This window comes from Triturus cristatus, chromosome 1_2 (genome assembly GCF_964204655.1).
Source record: "Triturus cristatus chromosome 1_2, aTriCri1.1, whole genome shotgun sequence".
Classification (NCBI taxonomy): domain Eukaryota; kingdom Metazoa; phylum Chordata; class Amphibia; order Caudata; family Salamandridae; genus Triturus; species Triturus cristatus.
In genome coordinates, this window is record NC_140580.1 from 430,746,671 (window position 1) to 430,765,634 (window position 18,964).

The window sequence follows — 18,964 nt, forward strand, 5'->3', positions numbered from 1 at the left end:
ACTGTAGAAAAATTGATTCAAAATGTCATTTGGATTGTGCCTCATGTTGAATAACTACTTTTAAACCCTCAATTTGACCAAAATTGCCATTTTTGCAGACGTTTTCTCCTACTCAGAAGCTTCTATTTAGACCAATTTCAGGCATTAAAATGACTCTAAACACACTTACTTTAGTTCCAAAAGTGATAATTCACATGCAATAGTCATTTACAGTCAAAAAATGAAACATTAAAAAATTACCATTTCTGACCATCTGGAGAAAGTACGACACGTCACGGGTCATCATTTTTCATCGGAAAATTGATTTTTTGGACTGTAGAATAATTGATTCAAAATGTCATTTGGATGGTGCCTCATGTTGAATAAGTACTTTTTAAAGCCTCAATGTGACGAAAATAACAATTTTTACAGACTTTTTCTCCTACTCAGAAGCTTCTATTTTGACCAATTTCAGGCATGAAAATGACTCTAAGCACACTTATTTTAGTTCCAAAAGTGATAATTCACATGCAAATGTCATTTACAGTCAAAAAATTAAATATTAGAAAATTACCATTTCTGACCAGCTGCAGAAAGTTCGACAGGTCACTGGTCATCATTTTTCATAAGAAAATTGATTTTTTGGACTGTAGAAAAATTGATTTAATATTTCATTTAGATTGTGTCTCATGTTGAATAACTACTTTTTAAAGCCTCAATGTGTTCAAAATTGCCATTTTTACAGACTTTTTGTCCTATTCAGAAGTTTCTATTTTGACCAATTTCAGGCATTAAAATAACTCTAAACACACTTATTTTAGTTCCAAACGTGATAATGCATATGCAATAGTCATTTACAGTCAATAAATTAAACATTAGAAAATTACCATTTCTGACCAACTAGAGAAAATTAGACAGGTCACGGATCATCATTTTTCATAAGAAAATTGAGTTATTTGGACTGTAGAATAATTGATTCAAAATGTCATTTGGATTGTGCCTCATGTTGAATAACTACTTTTAAACCCTCAATTTGACCAAAATTACCATTTTTGCAGACGTTTTCTCCTACTCAGAAGCTTCTATTTAGACCAATTTCAGGCATTAAAATGACTCTAAACACACTTACTTTAGTTCCAAAAGTGATAATTCACATGCAATAGTCATTTACAGTCAAAAAAATTACCATTTCTGACCATCTGCAGAAAGTACGACACGTCACGGGTCATCATTTTTCATCAGAAAATTGATTTTTTGGACTGTAGAATAATTGATTCAAAATGTCATTTGGATTGTGCCTCATGTTGAATAAGTACTTTTTAAAGCCTCAATGTGACGAAAATTACAATTTTTACAGACTTTTTCTCCTACTCAGAAGCTTCTATTTTGACCAATTTCAGGCATTAAAATGACTCTAAACACCCTTACTTTAGTTCCAAAAGTGATAATTCACATGCAATAGTCATTTACAGTCAAAAAATGAATCATTAAAAAATTACCATTTCTGACCATCTGGAGAAAGTATGACAGGTCACGGGTCATCATTTTTATAAGAAAATTGATTTTTTGGACTGTAGAAAAATTGATTCAAAATGTCATTTGGATTGTGCCTCATGTTGAATAACTACTCTTTAAAGCCTCAATGTGACCAAAATTACCATTTTTGCAGACGTTTTCTCCTACTCAGAAGCTTCTATTTAGACCAATTTCAGGCATTAAAATGACTCTAAACACACTTACTTTAGTTCCAAAACTGATAATTCACATGCAATAGTCATTTACAGTAAAAAAAATTACCATTTCTGACCATCTGCAGAAAGTACGACACGTCACGGGTCATCATTTTTCATCAGAAAATTGATTTTTTGGACTGTAGAATAATTGATTCAAAATGTCATTTGGATTGTGCCTCATGTTGAATAAGTACTTTTTAAAGCCTCAATGTGACGAAAATTACAATTTTTACAGACTTTTTCTCCTACTCAGAAGCTTCTATTTTGACCAATTTCAGGCATTAAAATGACTCTAAACACACTTATTGTAGTTCCAAAAGTGATAATTCACATGCTATTGTCATTTACAGTAAAAAAATTAAACATTAGAAAATTACCATTTCTGACAATCTGGAGAAAGTACGACACATCACTGGTCATCATTTTTCATCAGAAAATTGATTTTTTTGGACTGTAGAATAATTGATTCAAAATGTCATTTGGATTGTGCCTCATGTTGAATAACTACTTTTAAACACTCAATTTGACCAAAATTGCCATTTTTGCAGACGTTTTCTCCTATTCAGAAGTTTCTATTTTGACCAATTTCAGGCATTAAAATAACTCTAAACACACTTATTTTAGTTCCAAACGTGATAATGCATATGCAATAGTCATTTACAGTCAATAAATTAAACATTAGAAGACCATCTGAAGAAAGTTCGACAGGTCACGGGTCATCATTTTTCTGAAAAAAATAGATTTTTTGGACTGTAGAAAAATTGATTCAAAATGCCATTTGGATTGTGCCTCATGTTGAATAACTACCTTTTAAAGCCTCAATGTGTTCAAAATTGCCCTTTTTGCAGACTTTTTCTCCTATTCAGAAGTTTTTATTTTGACCAATTTCAGGCATTAAAATCCTCAACACACCTATTTTAGTTCCAAACGTGATAATTCATACGCAATAATCATTTACAGTCAATAAATTAAACATTAGAAAATTATGATTTCTGACCAACTAGAGAAAATTTGACAGTTCACGGGTCATTGTTTTTCATCAGAACTTTGATTTTTTGGACTGTACAAAAATTGATTTAATATGTCATTTAGATTGTGTCTCATGTTGAATAACTACTTTTTAAAGCCTCAATGTGTTCAAAATTGCCAGTTTTACAGACTTTTTTTCCTACTCAGAAGTTTCTATTTTGACCAATTTCAGGCATTAAAATAGCTCTAAACACACTTATTTTAGTTCCAAATGTGATAATTCATACGCAATAGTCATTTACAGTCAATAAATTAAACATTAGAAAATTACCATTTCTGACCATCTGGAGAAAGTTCGACAGGTCACGGGTCATCATTTTTCATAAGAAAACTAATTTTTTGGACTGTAGAAAAATTGATTCAAAATGTCATGCGGATTGTGCCTCATGTTGAAGAACAACTTTTTAAAGCTTCAATGTGACCAAAATTGCCATTTTTACAGACGTTTTCTCCTACTCAGAAGCTTCTATTTAGACCAATTTCAGGCATTACAATGACTCTAAACACACTTACTTTAGTTCCAAAAGTGATAATTCACATGCAATAGTCATTTACAGTCAATAAATTAAACATTAGAAAATTACCATTTCTGACCATCTGGAGAAAGTTTGACAGGTCATGGGTCATCATTTTTCATCAGAAAATTGATTTTTTGGACTGTAGAATAATTGATTCAAAATGTCATTTGGATTGTGCCTCATGTTGAATAAGTACTTTTTAAAGCCTCAATGTGACGAAAATTACAATTTTTACAGACTTTTTCTCCTACTCAGAAGCTTCTATTTTGACCAATTTCAGGCATTAAAATGACTCTAAACACACTTATTGTAGTTCCAAAAGTGATAATTCACATGCAATTGTCATTTACAGTAAACAAATTAAACATTAGAAAATTACCATTTCTGACCATCTGGAGAAAGTTCGACAGGTCACGGGTCATCATTTTTCATAAGAAAATTGATTTTTTGGACTGTAGAAAAATGGATTCAAAATGTCATTTGGATTGTGCCTCATGTTGAATAACTACTCTTTAAAGCCTCAATGTGTTCAAAATTGCCATTTTTACAGACTTTTTCTCCTATTCAGAAGTTTCTATTTTGACCGATTTCAGGCATTAAAATAACTCTAAACACACTTATTTTAGTTCCAAACGTGATAATGCATATGCAATAGTCATTTACAGTCAATAAATTAAACATTAAAAAATTACCATTTCTGACCAACTAGAGAAAAATAGACAGGTCACGGATCATCATTTTTCATAAGAAAATTGAGTTTTTTGGACTGTAGAATAATTGATTCAAAATGTCATTTGGATTGTGCCTCATGTTGAATAACTACTTTTAAACCCTGAATTTGACCAAAATTACCATTTTTGCAGACGTTTTCTCCTACTCAGAAGCTTCTATTTAGACCAATTTCAGGCATTAAAATGACTCTAAACACACTTACTTTAGTACCAAAAGTGATAATTCACATGCAATAGTCATTTACAGTCAAAAAAATTACCATTTCTGACCATCTGCAGAAAGTACGACACGTCACGGGTCATCATTTTTCATCAGAAAATTGATTTTTTGGACTGTAGAATAATTGATTCAAAATGTCATTTGGATTGTGCCTCATGTTGAATAAGTACTTTTTAAAGCCTCAATGTGACGAAAATTACAATTTTTACAGACTTTTTCTCCTACTCAGAAGCTTCTATTTAGACCAATTTCAGGCATTAAAATGACTCTAAACACACTTACTTTAGTTCCAAAAGTGATAAATCACATGCAATAGTCATTTACAGTCAAAAAATTAAACATTAAAAAATTACCATTTCTGACCATCTGGAGAAAGTACGACACGTCACGGGTCATCTTTTTTCATCAGAAAATTGATTTTTTTGGACTGTAGAATAATTGTTTCAAAATGTCATTTGGATTGTGCCTCATGTTGACTAACTACTTTTAAACCCTCAATTTGACCAAAATTGCCATTTTTGCAGACATTTTCTCCTACTCAGAAGCTTCTATCTAGACCAATTTCAGGCATTAAAATGACTCTAAACACACTTACTTTAGTTCCAAAAGTGATAATTCACATGCAATAGTCATTTACAGTAAAAAAATTAAACATTAAAAAAATTACCATTTCTGACCATCTGCAGAAAGTACGGCACGTCACGGGTCATCATTTTTTATCAGAAAATTGATTTTTTGGACTGTAGAACAATTGATTCAAAATGTCATTTGGATTGTGCCTCATGTTGAATAAGTACTTTTTAAAGCCTCAATGTGACGAAAATTACAATTTTTACAGACTTTTTCTCCTACTCAGAAGCTTCTATTTTGACCAATTTCAGGCATTAAAATGACTCTAAACACACTTATTGTAGTTCCAAAAGTGATAATTCACATGCAATTGTCATTTACAGTAAAAAAACTAAAACATTAGAAAATTACCATTTCTGACCATCTGGAGAAAGTTCGACAGGTCACGGGTCATCATTTTTCATAAGAAAATTGATTTTTTGGACTGTAGAAAAATTGATTCAAAATGTCATTTGGATGGTGCCTCATGTTGAATAAGTACTTTTTAAAGCCTCAATGTGACGAAAATTATAATTTTTACAGACTTTTTCTCCTACTCAGAAGCTTTTATTTTGACCAATTTCAGGCATTAAAATGACTCTAAACAGACTTATTTTAGTTCCAAAAGTGTTAATTCACATGCAATAGTCATTTACAGTCAAAAAATTAAACATTAAAAAATTACCATTTCTGACCATCTGGAGAAAGTACGACACGTCACGGGTCATCTTTTTTCATCAGAAAATTGATTTTTTTGGACTGTAGAATAATTGATTCAAAATGTCATTTGGATTGTGCCTCATGTTGAATAACTACTTTTAAACCCTCAATTTGACCAAAATTGCCATTTTTGCAGACGTTTTCTCCTACTCAGAAGCTTCTATCTAGACCAATTTCAGGCATTAAAATGACTCTAAACACACTTACTTTAGTTCCAAAAGTGATAATTCACATGCAATAGTCATTTACAGTAAAAAAATTTCAACATTAAAAAAATTACCATTTCTGACCATCTGCAGAAAGTACGACACATCACGGGTCATCATTTTTCATCAGAAAATTGATTTTTTGGACTGTAGAATAATTGATTCAAAATGTCATTTGGATTGTGCCTCATGTTGAATAAGTACTTTTTAAAGCCTCAATGTGACGATAATTACAATTTTTACAGACTTTTTCTCCTACTCTGAAGCTTCTATTTTGACCAATTTCAGGCATTAAAATGACTCTAAACACACTTATTGTAGTTCCAAAAGTGATAATTCACATGCAATTGTCATTTACAGTAAAAAAATTAAACATTAGAAAATTTCCATTTCTGACCATCTGGAGAAAGTTCGACAGGTCACGGGTCATCATTTTTTATAAGAAAATTGATTTTTTGGACTGTAGAAAAATTGATTCAAAATGTCATTTGGATTGTGCCTCATGTTGAATAACTACTCTTTAAAGCCTTAATGTGTTTAAAATTGCCATTTTTACAGACTTTTTCTCCTATTCAGAAGTTTCTATTTTGACCGATTTCAGGCATTAAAATAACTCTAAACACACTTATTTTAGTTCCAAATGTGATAATTCATACGCAATTGTCATTTATAGTCAATAAATTAAACATTAGAAAATTACCATTTCTGACCAACTAGAGAAAATTAGACAGGTCACTGATCATCATTTTCATAAGAAAATTGATTTTTTGGACTGTAGAAAAATTGATTCAAAATGTCATTTGGATTGTGCTTCATGTTGAATAACTACTCTTTAAAGCCTCAATGTGTTCAAAATTGCCATTTTTACAGACTTTTTCTCCTATTCAGAAGTTTCTATTTTGACCAATTTCAGGCATTAAAATAACTCTAAACACACTTATTTTAGTTCCAAACGTGATAATGCATATGCAATAGTCATTTACAGTCAATAAATTAAACATTAAAAAATTACCATTTCTGACCAACTAGTGAAAATTAGACAGGTCACGGATAATCATTTTTCATAAGAAAATTGAGTTTTTGGACTGTAGAATAATTGATTCAAAATGTCATTTGGATTGTGCCTCATGTTGAATAACTACTTTTAAACCCTCAATTTGACCAAAATTACAATTTTTGCAGACGTTTTCTCCTACTCAGAAGCTTCTATTTAGACCAATTTCAGGCATTAAAATGACTCTAAACACACTTACTTTAGTTCCAAAAGTGATAATTCACATGCAATAGTCATTTACAGTAAAAAAAAATACCATTTCTGACCATCTGCAGAAAGTATGACACGTCACGGGTCATCATTTTTCATCAGAAAATTGATTTTTGGGACTGTAGAATAATTGATTCAAAATGTCATTTGGATTGTGCCTCATGTTGAATAAGTACTTTTTAAAGACTCAATGTGACGAAAATTACAATTTTTACAGACTTTTTCTCCTACTCAGAAGCTTCTATTTAGACCAATTTCAGGCATTAAAATGACTCTAAACACACTTACTTTAGTTCCAAAAGTGATAATTCACATGCACTAGTCATTTACAGTCAAAAAATTAAACATTAAAAAATTACCATTTCTGACCATCTGGAGAAAGTACGACACGTCACGGGTCATCTTTTTTCATCAGAAAATTGATTTTTTTGGACTGTAGAATAATTGATTCAAATTGTCATTTGGATTGTGCCTCATGTTGAATAACTACTTTTAAACCCTCAATTTGACCCAAATTGCCATTTTTGCAGACGTTTTCTCCTACTCAGAAGCTTCTATCTAGACCAATTTCAGGCATTAAAATGACTCTAAACACACTTACTTTAGTTCCAAAAGTGATAATTCACATGCAATAGTCATTTACAGTAAAAAAATTAAACATTAAAAAAATTGCCATTTCTGACCATCTGCAGAAAGTACGACACGTCACGGGTCATCATTTTTCATCAGAAAATTGATTTTTTGGACTGTAGAATAATTGATTCAAAATGTCAATTGGATTGTGCCTCATGTTGAATAAGTACTTTTTAAAGCCTCAATGTGACGAAAATTACAATTTTTACAGACTTTTTCTCCTACTCAGAAGCTTCTATTTTGACCAATTTCAGGCATTAAAATGACTCTAAACACACTTATTGTAGTTCCAAAAGTGATAATTCACATGCAATTGTCATTTACAGTAAAAAAATTTAAACATTAGAAAATTACCATTTCTGACCATCTGGAGAAAGTTCGACAGGTCACGGGTCATCATTTTTCATAAGAAAATTGAGTTTTTTGGACTGTAGAATAATTGATTCAAAATGTCATTTGGATTGTGCCTCATGTTGAATAACTACTTTTAAACCCTCAATTTGACCAAAATTACCATTTTTGCAGACGTTTTCTCCTACTCAGAAGCTTCTATTTAGACCAATTTCAGGCATTAAAATGACTCTAAACACACTTACTTTAGTTCCAAAAGTGATAATTCACATGCAATAGTCATTTACAGTCAAAAAAATTACCATTTCTGACCATCTGCAGAAAGTACGACACGTCACGGGTCATCATTTTTCATCGCAAAATTGATTGTTTGGACTGTAGAATAATTGATTCAAAATGTCATTTGGATTGTGCCTCATGTTGAATAACTACTTTTAAACCCTCAATTTGACCAAAATTGCCATTTTTGCAGATGTTTTCTCCTACTCAGAAGCTTCTATCTAGACCAATTTCAGGCATTAAAATGACTCTAAACACACTTACTTTAGTTCCAAAAGTGATAATTCACATGCAATAGTTATTTACAGTAAAAAAATTAAACATTAAAAAAATTACCATTTCTGACCATCTGCAGAAAGTACGACACGTCACGGGTCATCATTTTTCATCAGAAAATTGATTTTTTGGACTGTAGAATAATTGATTCAAAATGTCATTTGGATTGTGCCTCATGTTGAATAAGTACTTTTTAAAGCCTCAATGTGACGAAAATTACAATTTTTACAGACTTTTTCTCCTACTCAGAAGCTTCTATTTAGACCAATTTCAGGCATTAAAATGACTCTAAACACACTTATTTTAGTTCCAAAAGTGTTAATTCACATGCAATAGTCATTTACAGTCAAAAAATTAAACATTAAAAAATTACCATTTCTGACCATCTGGAGAAAGTACGACACGTCACGGGTCATCATTTTTCATCAGAAAATTGATTTTTTTGGACTGTAGAATAATTGATTCAGAATGTCATTTGGATTGTGCCTCATGTTGAATAACTACTTTTAAACCCTCAATTTGACCAAAATTGCCATTTTTGCAGACGTTTTCTCCTGCTCAGAAGCTTCTATTTAGACCAATTTCAGGCATTAAAATGACTCTAAACACACTTACTTTAGTTCCTAAAGTGATAATTCACATGCAATAGTCAGTTACAGTCAAAAAATTAAACATTAAAAAAATTACCATTTCTGACCATCTGCAGAAAGTACGACACGTCACGGGTCATCATTTTTCATTAGAAAATAGATTTTTTGGACTGTAGAATAATTGATTCAAAATGTCATTTGGATTGTGCCTCATGTTGAATAAGTACTTTTTAAAGCCTCAATGTGACGAAAATTACAATTTTTACAGACTTTTTCTCCTACTCAGACGCTTCTATTTTGACCAATTTCAGGCATTAAAATGAATCTAAACACACTTATTTTAGTTCCAAACGTGATAATGCATATGCAATAGTCATTTACAGTCAATAAATTAAACATTAGAAAATTACCATTTCTGCCCAACTAGAGAAAATTAGACAGGTCACGGATCATCATTTTTCATAAGAAAATTGAGTTTTTTGGACTGTAGAATAATTGATTCAAAATGTCATTTGGATTGTGCCTCATGTTGAATAACTACTTTTAAACCCTCAATTTGACCAAAATTACCATTTTTGCAGACGTTTTCTCCTTCTCAGAAGCTCCTATTTAGACCAATTTCAGGCATTAAAATGACTCTAAACACACTTACTTTAGTTCCAAAAGTGATAATTCACATGCAATAGTCATTTACAGTCAAAAAAATTACCATTTCTGAGCATCTGCAGAAAGTACGACACGTCACGGGTCATCATTTTTCATCAGAAAATTGATTTTTTGGACTGTAGAATAATTGATTCAAAATGTCATTTGGATTGTGCCTCATGTTGAATAAGTACTTTTTAAAGCCTCAATGTGACGAAAATTACAATTTTTACAGACTTTTTCTCCTACTCAGAAGCTTCTATTTTGACCAATTTCAGGCATTAAAATGACTCTAAACACACTCATTTTAGTTCCAAAAGTGGTAATTCACATGCAATAGTCATTTACAGTCAAAAAATTAAACATTAAAAAACTTACCATTTCTGATCAGCTGGAGAAAGTACGACATGTCACGGGTCATCATTTTTCATCAGAAAATTGATTTTTTGGACTGTAGAATAATTGATTCAAAATGTCATTTGGATTGTGCCTCATGTTGAATAACTACTTTTTAAAGCCTCAATGTGACGAAAATTACAATTTTTACAGACTTTTTCTCCTACTCAGAAGCTTCTATTTAGACCAATTTCAGGCATTATAATGACTCTAAACACACTTACTTTAGTTCCAAAAGTGATAATTCACATGCAATTGTCATTTACAGTCAAAAAATTAAACGTTAAAAAATTACCATTTCTGACCATCTGGAGAAAGTTCGACAGGTCACGGGTCATAATTTTTTATACGAAAATTGATTTTTTGGACTGTAGAAAAATTGATTCAAAATGTCATTTGGATTGTGCCTCATGTTGAATAACTACTTTTAAACCCTCAATTTGACCAAAATTGCCATTTTTGCAGACGTTTTCTCCTACTCAGAAGCTTCTATTTAGACCAATTTCAGGCATTAAAATGACTCTAAACACACTTACTTTAGTTCCAAAAGTGATAATTCACATGCAATAGTCATTTACAGTCAAAAAATGAAACATTAAAAAATTACCATTTCTGACCATCTGGAGAAAGTACGACACGTCACGGGTCATCATTTTTCATCGGAAAATTGATTTTTTGGACTGTAGAATAATTGATTCAAAATGTCATTTGGATGGTGCCTCATGTTGAATAAGTACTTTTTAAAGCCTCAATGTGACGAAAATAACAATTTTTACAGACTTTTTCTCCTACTCAGAAGCTTCTATTTTGACCAATTTCAGGCATGAAAATGACTCTAAGCACACTTATTTTAGTTCCAAAAGTGATAATTCACATGCAAATGTCATTTACAGTCAAAAAATTAAATATTAGAAAATTACCATTTCTGACCAGCTGCAGAAAGTTCGACAGGTCACTGGTCATCATTTTTCATAAGAAAATTGATTTTTTGGACTGTAGAAAAATTGATTTAATATTTCATTTAGATTGTGTCTCATGTTGAATAACTACTTTTTAAAGCCTCAATGTGTTCAAAATTGCCATTTTTACAGACTTTTTGTCCTATTCAGAAGTTTCTATTTTGACCAATTTCAGGCATTAAAATAACTCTAAACACACTTATTTTAGTTCCAAACGTGATAATGCATATGCAATAGTCATTTACAGTCAATAAATTAAACATTAGAAAATTACCATTTCTGACCAACTAGAGAAAATTAGACAGGTCACGGATCATCATTTTTCATAAGAAAATTGAGTTATTTGGACTGTAGAATAATTGATTCAAAATGTCATTTGGATTGTGCCTCATGTTGAATAACTACTTTTAAACCCTCAATTTGACCAAAATTACCATTTTTGCAGACGTTTTCTCCTACTCAGAAGCTTCTATTTAGACCAATTTCAGGCATTAAAATGACTCTAAACACACTTACTTTAGTTCCAAAAGTGATAATTCACATGCAATAGTCATTTACAGTCAAAAAAATTACCATTTCTGACCATCTGCAGAAAGTACGACACGTCACGGGTCATCATTTTTCATCAGAAAATTGATTTTTTGGACTGTAGAATAATTGATTCAAAATGTCATTTGGATTGTGCCTCATGTTGAATAAGTACTTTTTAAAGCCTCAATGTGACGAAAATTACAATTTTTACAGACTTTTTCTCCTACTCAGAAGCTTCTATTTTGACCAATTTCAGGCATTAAAATGACTCTAAACACCCTTACTTTAGTTCCAAAAGTGATAATTCACATGCAATAGTCATTTACAGTCAAAAAATGAATCATTAAAAAATTACCATTTCTGACCATCTGGAGAAAGTATGACAGGTCACGGGTCATCATTTTTCATAAGAAAATTGATTTTTTGGACTGTAGAAAAATGTATTCAAAATGTCATTTGGATTGTGCCTCATGTTGAATAACTACTCTTTAAAGCCTCAATGTGACCAAAATTGCCATTTTTACAGACTTTTTCTCCTACTCAGAAGCTTTTATTTTGACCAATTTCAGGCATTAAAATGACTCTAAACACACATATTTTAGTTCCAAAAGTGTTAATTCACATGCAATAGTCATTTACAGTCAAAAAATTAAACATAAAAAAATTACCATTTCTGACCATCTGGAGAAAGTACGACACGTCACGGGTCATCATTTTTCATCAGAAAATTGATTTTTTTGGACTGTAGAATAATTGATTCAAAATGTCATTTGGATTGTGCCTCATGTTGAATAACTACTTTTAAACCCTCAATTTGACCAAAATTGCCATTTTTGCAGACGTTTTCTCCTACTCAGAAGCTTCTATCTAGACCAATTTCAGGCATTAAAATGACTCTAAACACACTTACTTTAGTTCCAAAAGTGATAATTCACATGCAATAGTCATTTACAGTAAAAAAATTAAACATTAAAAAAATTACCATTTCTGACCATCTGCAGAAAGTACGACATGTCACGGGTCATCATTTTTCATCAGAAAATTGATTTTTTGGACTGTAGAATAATTGATTCAAAATGTCATTTGGATTGTGCCTCATGTTGAATAAGTACTTTTTAAAGCCTCAATGTGACGAAAATTATAATTTTTACAGACTTTTTCTCCTACTCAGAAGCTTCTATTTTGACCAATTTCAGGCATTAAAATGACTCTAAACACACTTATTGTAGTTCCAAAAGTGATAATTCACATGCAATTGTCATTTACAGTAAAAAAAGTTAAACGTTAAAAAATTACCATTTCTGACCATCTGGAGAAAGTTCGACAGGTCACGGGTCATAATTTTTTATAAGAAAATTGATTTTTTGGACTGTAGAAAAATTGATTCAAAATGTCATTTGGATTGTGCCTCATGTTGAATAATTACTTTTAAACCCACAATTTGACCAAAATTGCCATTTTTGCAGACGTTTTCTCCTACTCACAAGCTTCTATTTAGACCAATTTCAGGCATTAAAATGACTCTAAACACACTTACTTTAGGTCCAAAACTGATAATTCACATGCAATAGTCATTTACAGTCAAAAAATGAAACATTAAAAAATGACCATTTCTGACCAGCTGAAAAAAGTACGACACGTCACGGGTCATCATTTTTCATCAGAAAATTGATTTTTTGGACTGTAGAATAATTGATTCAAAATGTCATTTGGATGGTGCCTCATGTTGAATAAGTACTTATTAAAGCCTCAATGTGACGAAAATAAAAAATTTTACAGACTTTTTCTCCTACTCAGAAGCTTCTATTTTGACCAATTTCAGGATTAAAATGACTCTAAACACACTTATTGTAGTTCCAAAAGTGATAATTCACATGCAAATGTCATTTACAGTCAAAAAATTAAACATTAGAAAATTACCATTTCTGACCATCTGGAGAAAGTTCGACAGGTCACGGGTCATCATTTTTCATAAGAAAATTGATTTTTTGGACTGTAGAAAAATTGATTCAAAATGTCATTTGGATTGTGCCTCATGTTGAATAACTACTCTTTAAAGCCTCAATGTGTTCAAAATTGCCATTTTTACAGACTTTTTCTCCTATTCAGAAGTTTCTATTTTGACCGGTTTCAGGCATTAAAATAACTCTAAACACACTTATTTTAGTTCCAAACGTGATAATTCATACGCAATTGTCATTTAAAGTCAATAAATTAACCATTAGAAAATTACCATTTCTGACCAACTAGAGAAAATTAGACAGGTCACGGATCATCATTTTTATAAGAAAATTGATTTTTTGGACTGTAGAAAAATTGATTCAAAATGTCATTTGGATTGTGCCTCATGTTGAATAACTACTCTTTAAAGCCTCAATGTGACCAAAATTACCATTTTTGCAGACGTTTTCTCCTACTCAGAAGCTTCTATTTAGACCAATTTCAGGCATTAAAATGACTCTAAACACACTTACTTTAGTTCCAAAACTGATAATTCACATGCAATAGTCATTTACAGTAAAAAAAATTACCATTTCTGACCATCTGCAGAAAGTACGACACGTCACGGGTCATCATTTTTCATCAGAAAATTGATTTTTTGGACTGTAGAATAATTGATTCAAAATGTCATTTGGATTGTGCCTCATGTTGAATAAGTACTTTTTAAAGCCTCAATGTGACGAAAATTACAATTTTTACAGACTTTTTCTCCTACTCAGAAGCTTCTATTTTGACCAATTTCAGGCATTAAAATGACTCTAAACACACTTATTGTAGTTCCAAAAGTGATAATTCACATGCTATTGTCATTTACAGTAAAAAAATTAAACATTAGAAAATTACCATTTCTGACAATCTGGAGAAAGTACGACACATCACTGGTCATCATTTTTCATCAGAAAATTGATTTTTTTGGACTGTAGAATAATTGATTCAAAATGTCATTTGGATTGTGCCTCATGTTGAATAACTACTTTTAAACACTCAATTTGACCAAAATTGCCATTTTTGCAGACGTTTTCTCCTATTCAGAAGTTTCTATTTTGACCAATTTCAGGCATTAAAATAACTCTAAACACACTTATTTTAGTTCCAAACGTGATAATGCATATGCAATAGTCATTTACAGTCAATAAATTAAACATTAGAAGACCATCTGAAGAAAGTTCGACAGGTCACGGGTCATCATTTTTCTGAAAAAAATAGATTTTTTGGACTGTAGAAAAATTGATTCAAAATGCCATTTGGATTGTGCCTCATGTTGAATAACTACCTTTTAAAGCCTCAATGTGTTCAAAATTGCCCTTTTTGCAGACTTTTTCTCCTATTCAGAAGTTTTTATTTTGACCAATTTCAGGCATTAAAATCCTCAACACACCTATTTTAGTTCCAAACGTGATAATTCATACGCAATAATCATTTACAGTCAATAAATTAAACATTAGAAAATTATGATTTCTGACCAACTAGAGAAAATTTGACAGTTCACGGGTCATTGTTTTTCATCAGAACTTTGATTTTTTGGACTGTACAAAAATTGATTTAATATGTCATTTAGATTGTGTCTCATGTTGAATAACTACTTTTTAAAGCCTCAATGTGTTCAAAATTGCCAGTTTTACAGACTTTTTTTCCTACTCAGAAGTTTCTATTTTGACCAATTTCAGGCATTAAAATAGCTCTAAACACACTTATTTTAGTTCCAAATGTGATAATTCATACGCAATAGTCATTTACAGTCAATAAATTAAACATTAGAAAATTACCATTTCTGACCATCTGGAGAAAGTTCGACAGGTCACGGGTCATCATTTTTCATAAGAAAACTAATTTTTTGGACTGTAGAAAAATTGATTCAAAATGTCATGCGGATTGTGCCTCATGTTGAAGAACAACTTTTTAAAGCTTCAATGTGACCAAAATTGCCATTTTTACAGACGTTTTCTCCTACTCAGAAGCTTCTATTTAGACCAATTTCAGGCATTACAATGACTCTAAACACACTTACTTTAGTTCCAAAAGTGATAATTCACATGCAATAGTCATTTACAGTCAATAAATTAAACATTAGAAAATTACCATTTCTGACCATCTGGAGAAAGTTTGACAGGTCATGGGTCATCATTTTTCATCAGAAAATTGATTTTTTGGACTGTAGAATAATTGATTCAAAATGTCATTTGGATTGTGCCTCATGTTGAATAAGTACTTTTTAAAGCCTCAATGTGACGAAAATTACAATTTTTACAGACTTTTTCTCCTACTCAGAAGCTTCTATTTTGACCAATTTCAGGCATTAAAATGACTCTAAACACACTTATTGTAGTTCCAAAAGTGATAATTCACATGCAATTGTCATTTACAGTAAACAAATTAAACATTAGAAAATTACCATTTCTGACCATCTGGAGAAAGTTCGACAGGTCACGGGTCATCATTTTTCATAAGAAAATTGATTTTTTGGACTGTAGAAAAATGGATTCAAAATGTCATTTGGATTGTGCCTCATGTTGAATAACTACTCTTTAAAGCCTCAATGTGTTCAAAATTGCCATTTTTACAGACTTTTTCTCCTATTCAGAAGTTTCTATTTTGACCGATTTCAGGCATTAAAATAACTCTAAACACACTTATTTTAGTTCCAAACGTGATAATGCATATGCAATAGTCATTTACAGTCAATAAATTAAACATTAAAAAATTACCATTTCTGACCAACTAGAGAAAAATAGACAGGTCACGGATCATCATTTTTCATAAGAAAATTGAGTTTTTTGGACTGTAGAATAATTGATTCAAAATGTCATTTGGATTGTGCCTCATGTTGAATAACTACTTTTAAACCCTGAATTTGACCAAAATTACCATTTTTGCAGACGTTTTCTCCTACTCAGAAGCTTCTATTTAGACCAATTTCAGGCATTAAAATGACTCTAAACACACTTACTTTAGTACCAAAAGTGATAATTCACATGCAATAGTCATTTACAGTCAAAAAAATTACCATTTCTGACCATCTGCAGAAAGTACGACACGTCACGGGTCATCATTTTTCATCAGAAAATTGATTTTTTGGACTGTAGAATAATTGATTCAAAATGTCATTTGGATTGTGCCTCATGTTGAATAAGTACTTTTTAAAGCCTCAATGTGACGAAAATTACAATTTTTACAGACTTTTTCTCCTACTCAGAAGCTTCTATTTAGACCAATTTCAGGCATTAAAATGACTCTAAACACACTTACTTTAGTTCCAAAAGTGATAAATCACATGCAATAGTCATTTACAGTCAAAAAATTAAACATTAAAAAATTACCATTTCTGACCATCTGGAGAAAGTACGACACGTCACGGGTCATCTTTTTTCATCAGAAAATTGATTTTTTTGGACTGTAGAATAATTGTTTCAAAATGTCATTTGGATTGTGCCTCATGTTGACTAACTACTTTTAAACCCTCAATTTGACCAAAATTGCCATTTTTGCAGACATTTTCTCCTACTCAGAAGCTTCTATCTAGACCAATTTCAGGCATTAAAATGACTCTAAACACACTTACTTTAGTTCCAAAAGTGATAATTCACATGCAATAGTCATTTACAGTAAAAAAATTAAACATTAAAAAAATTACCATTTCTGACCATCTGCAGAAAGTACGGCACGTCACGGGTCATCATTTTTTATCAGAAAATTGATTTTTTGGACTGTAGAACAATTGATTCAAAATGTCATTTGGATTGTGCCTCATGTTGAATAAGTACTTTTTAAAGCCTCAATGTGACGAAAATTACAATTTTTACAGACTTTTTCTCCTACTCAGAAGCTTCTATTTTGACCAATTTCAGGCATTAAAATGACTCTAAACACACTTATTGTAGTTCCAAAAGTGATAATTCACATGCAATTGTCATTTACAGTAAAAAAACTAAAACATTAGAAAATTACCATTTCTGACCATCTGGAGAAAGTTCGACAGGTCACGGGTCATCATTTTTCATAAGAAAATTGATTTTTTGGACTGTAGAAAAATTGATTCAAAATGTCATTTGGATGGTGCCTCATGTTGAATAAGTACTTTTTAAAGCCTCAATGTGACGAAAATTATAATTTTTACAGACTTTTTCTCCTACTCAGAAGCTTTTATTTTGACCAATTTCAGGCATTAAAATGACTCTAAACAGACTTATTTTAGTTCCAAAAGTGTTAATTCACATGCAATAGTCATTTACAGTCAAAAAATTAAACATTAAAAAATTACCATTTCTGACCATCTGGAGAAAGTACGACACGTCACGGGTCATCTTTTTTCATCAGAAAATTGATTTTTTTGGACTGTAGAATAATTGATTCAAAATGTCATTTGGATTGTGCCTCATGTTGAATAACTACTTTTAAACCCTCAATTTGACCAAAATTGCCATTTTTGCAGACGTTTTCTCCTACTCAGAAGCTTCTATCTAGACCAATTTCAGGCATTAAAATGACTCTAAACACACTTACTTTAGTTCCAAAAGTGATAATTCACATGCAATAGTCATTTACAGTAAAAAAATTTCAACATTAAATAAATTACCATTTCTGACCATCTGCAGAAAGTACGACACATCACGGGTCATCATTTTTCATCAGAAAATTGATTTTTTGGACTGTAGAATAATTGATTCAAAATGTCATTTGGATTGTGCCTCATGTTGAATAAGTACTTTTTAAAGCCTCAATGTGACGATAATTACAATTTTTACAGACTTTTTCTCCTACTCTGAAGCTTCTATTTTGACCAATTTCAGGCATTAAAATGACTCTAAACACACTTATTGTAGTTCCAAAAGTGATAATTCACATGCAATTGTCATTTACAGTAAAAAAATTAAACATTAGAAAATTTCCATTTCTGACCATCTGGAGAAAGTTCGACAGGTCACGGGTCATCATTTTTTATAAGAAAATTGATTTTTTGGACTGTAGAAAAATTGATTCAAAATGTCATTTGGATTGTGCCTCATGTTGAATAACTACTCTTTAAAGCCTTAATGTGTTTAAAATTGCCATTTTTACAGACTTTTTCTCCTATTCAGAAGTTTCTATTTTGACCGATTTCAGGCATTAAAATAACTCTAAACACACTTATTTTAGTTCCAAATGTGATAATTCATACGCAATTGTCATTTATAGTCAATAAATTAAACATTAGAAAATTACCATTTCTGACCAACTAGAGAAAATTAGACAGGTCACTGATCATCATTTTCATAAGAAAATTGATTTTTTGGACTGTAGAAAAATTGATTCAAAAT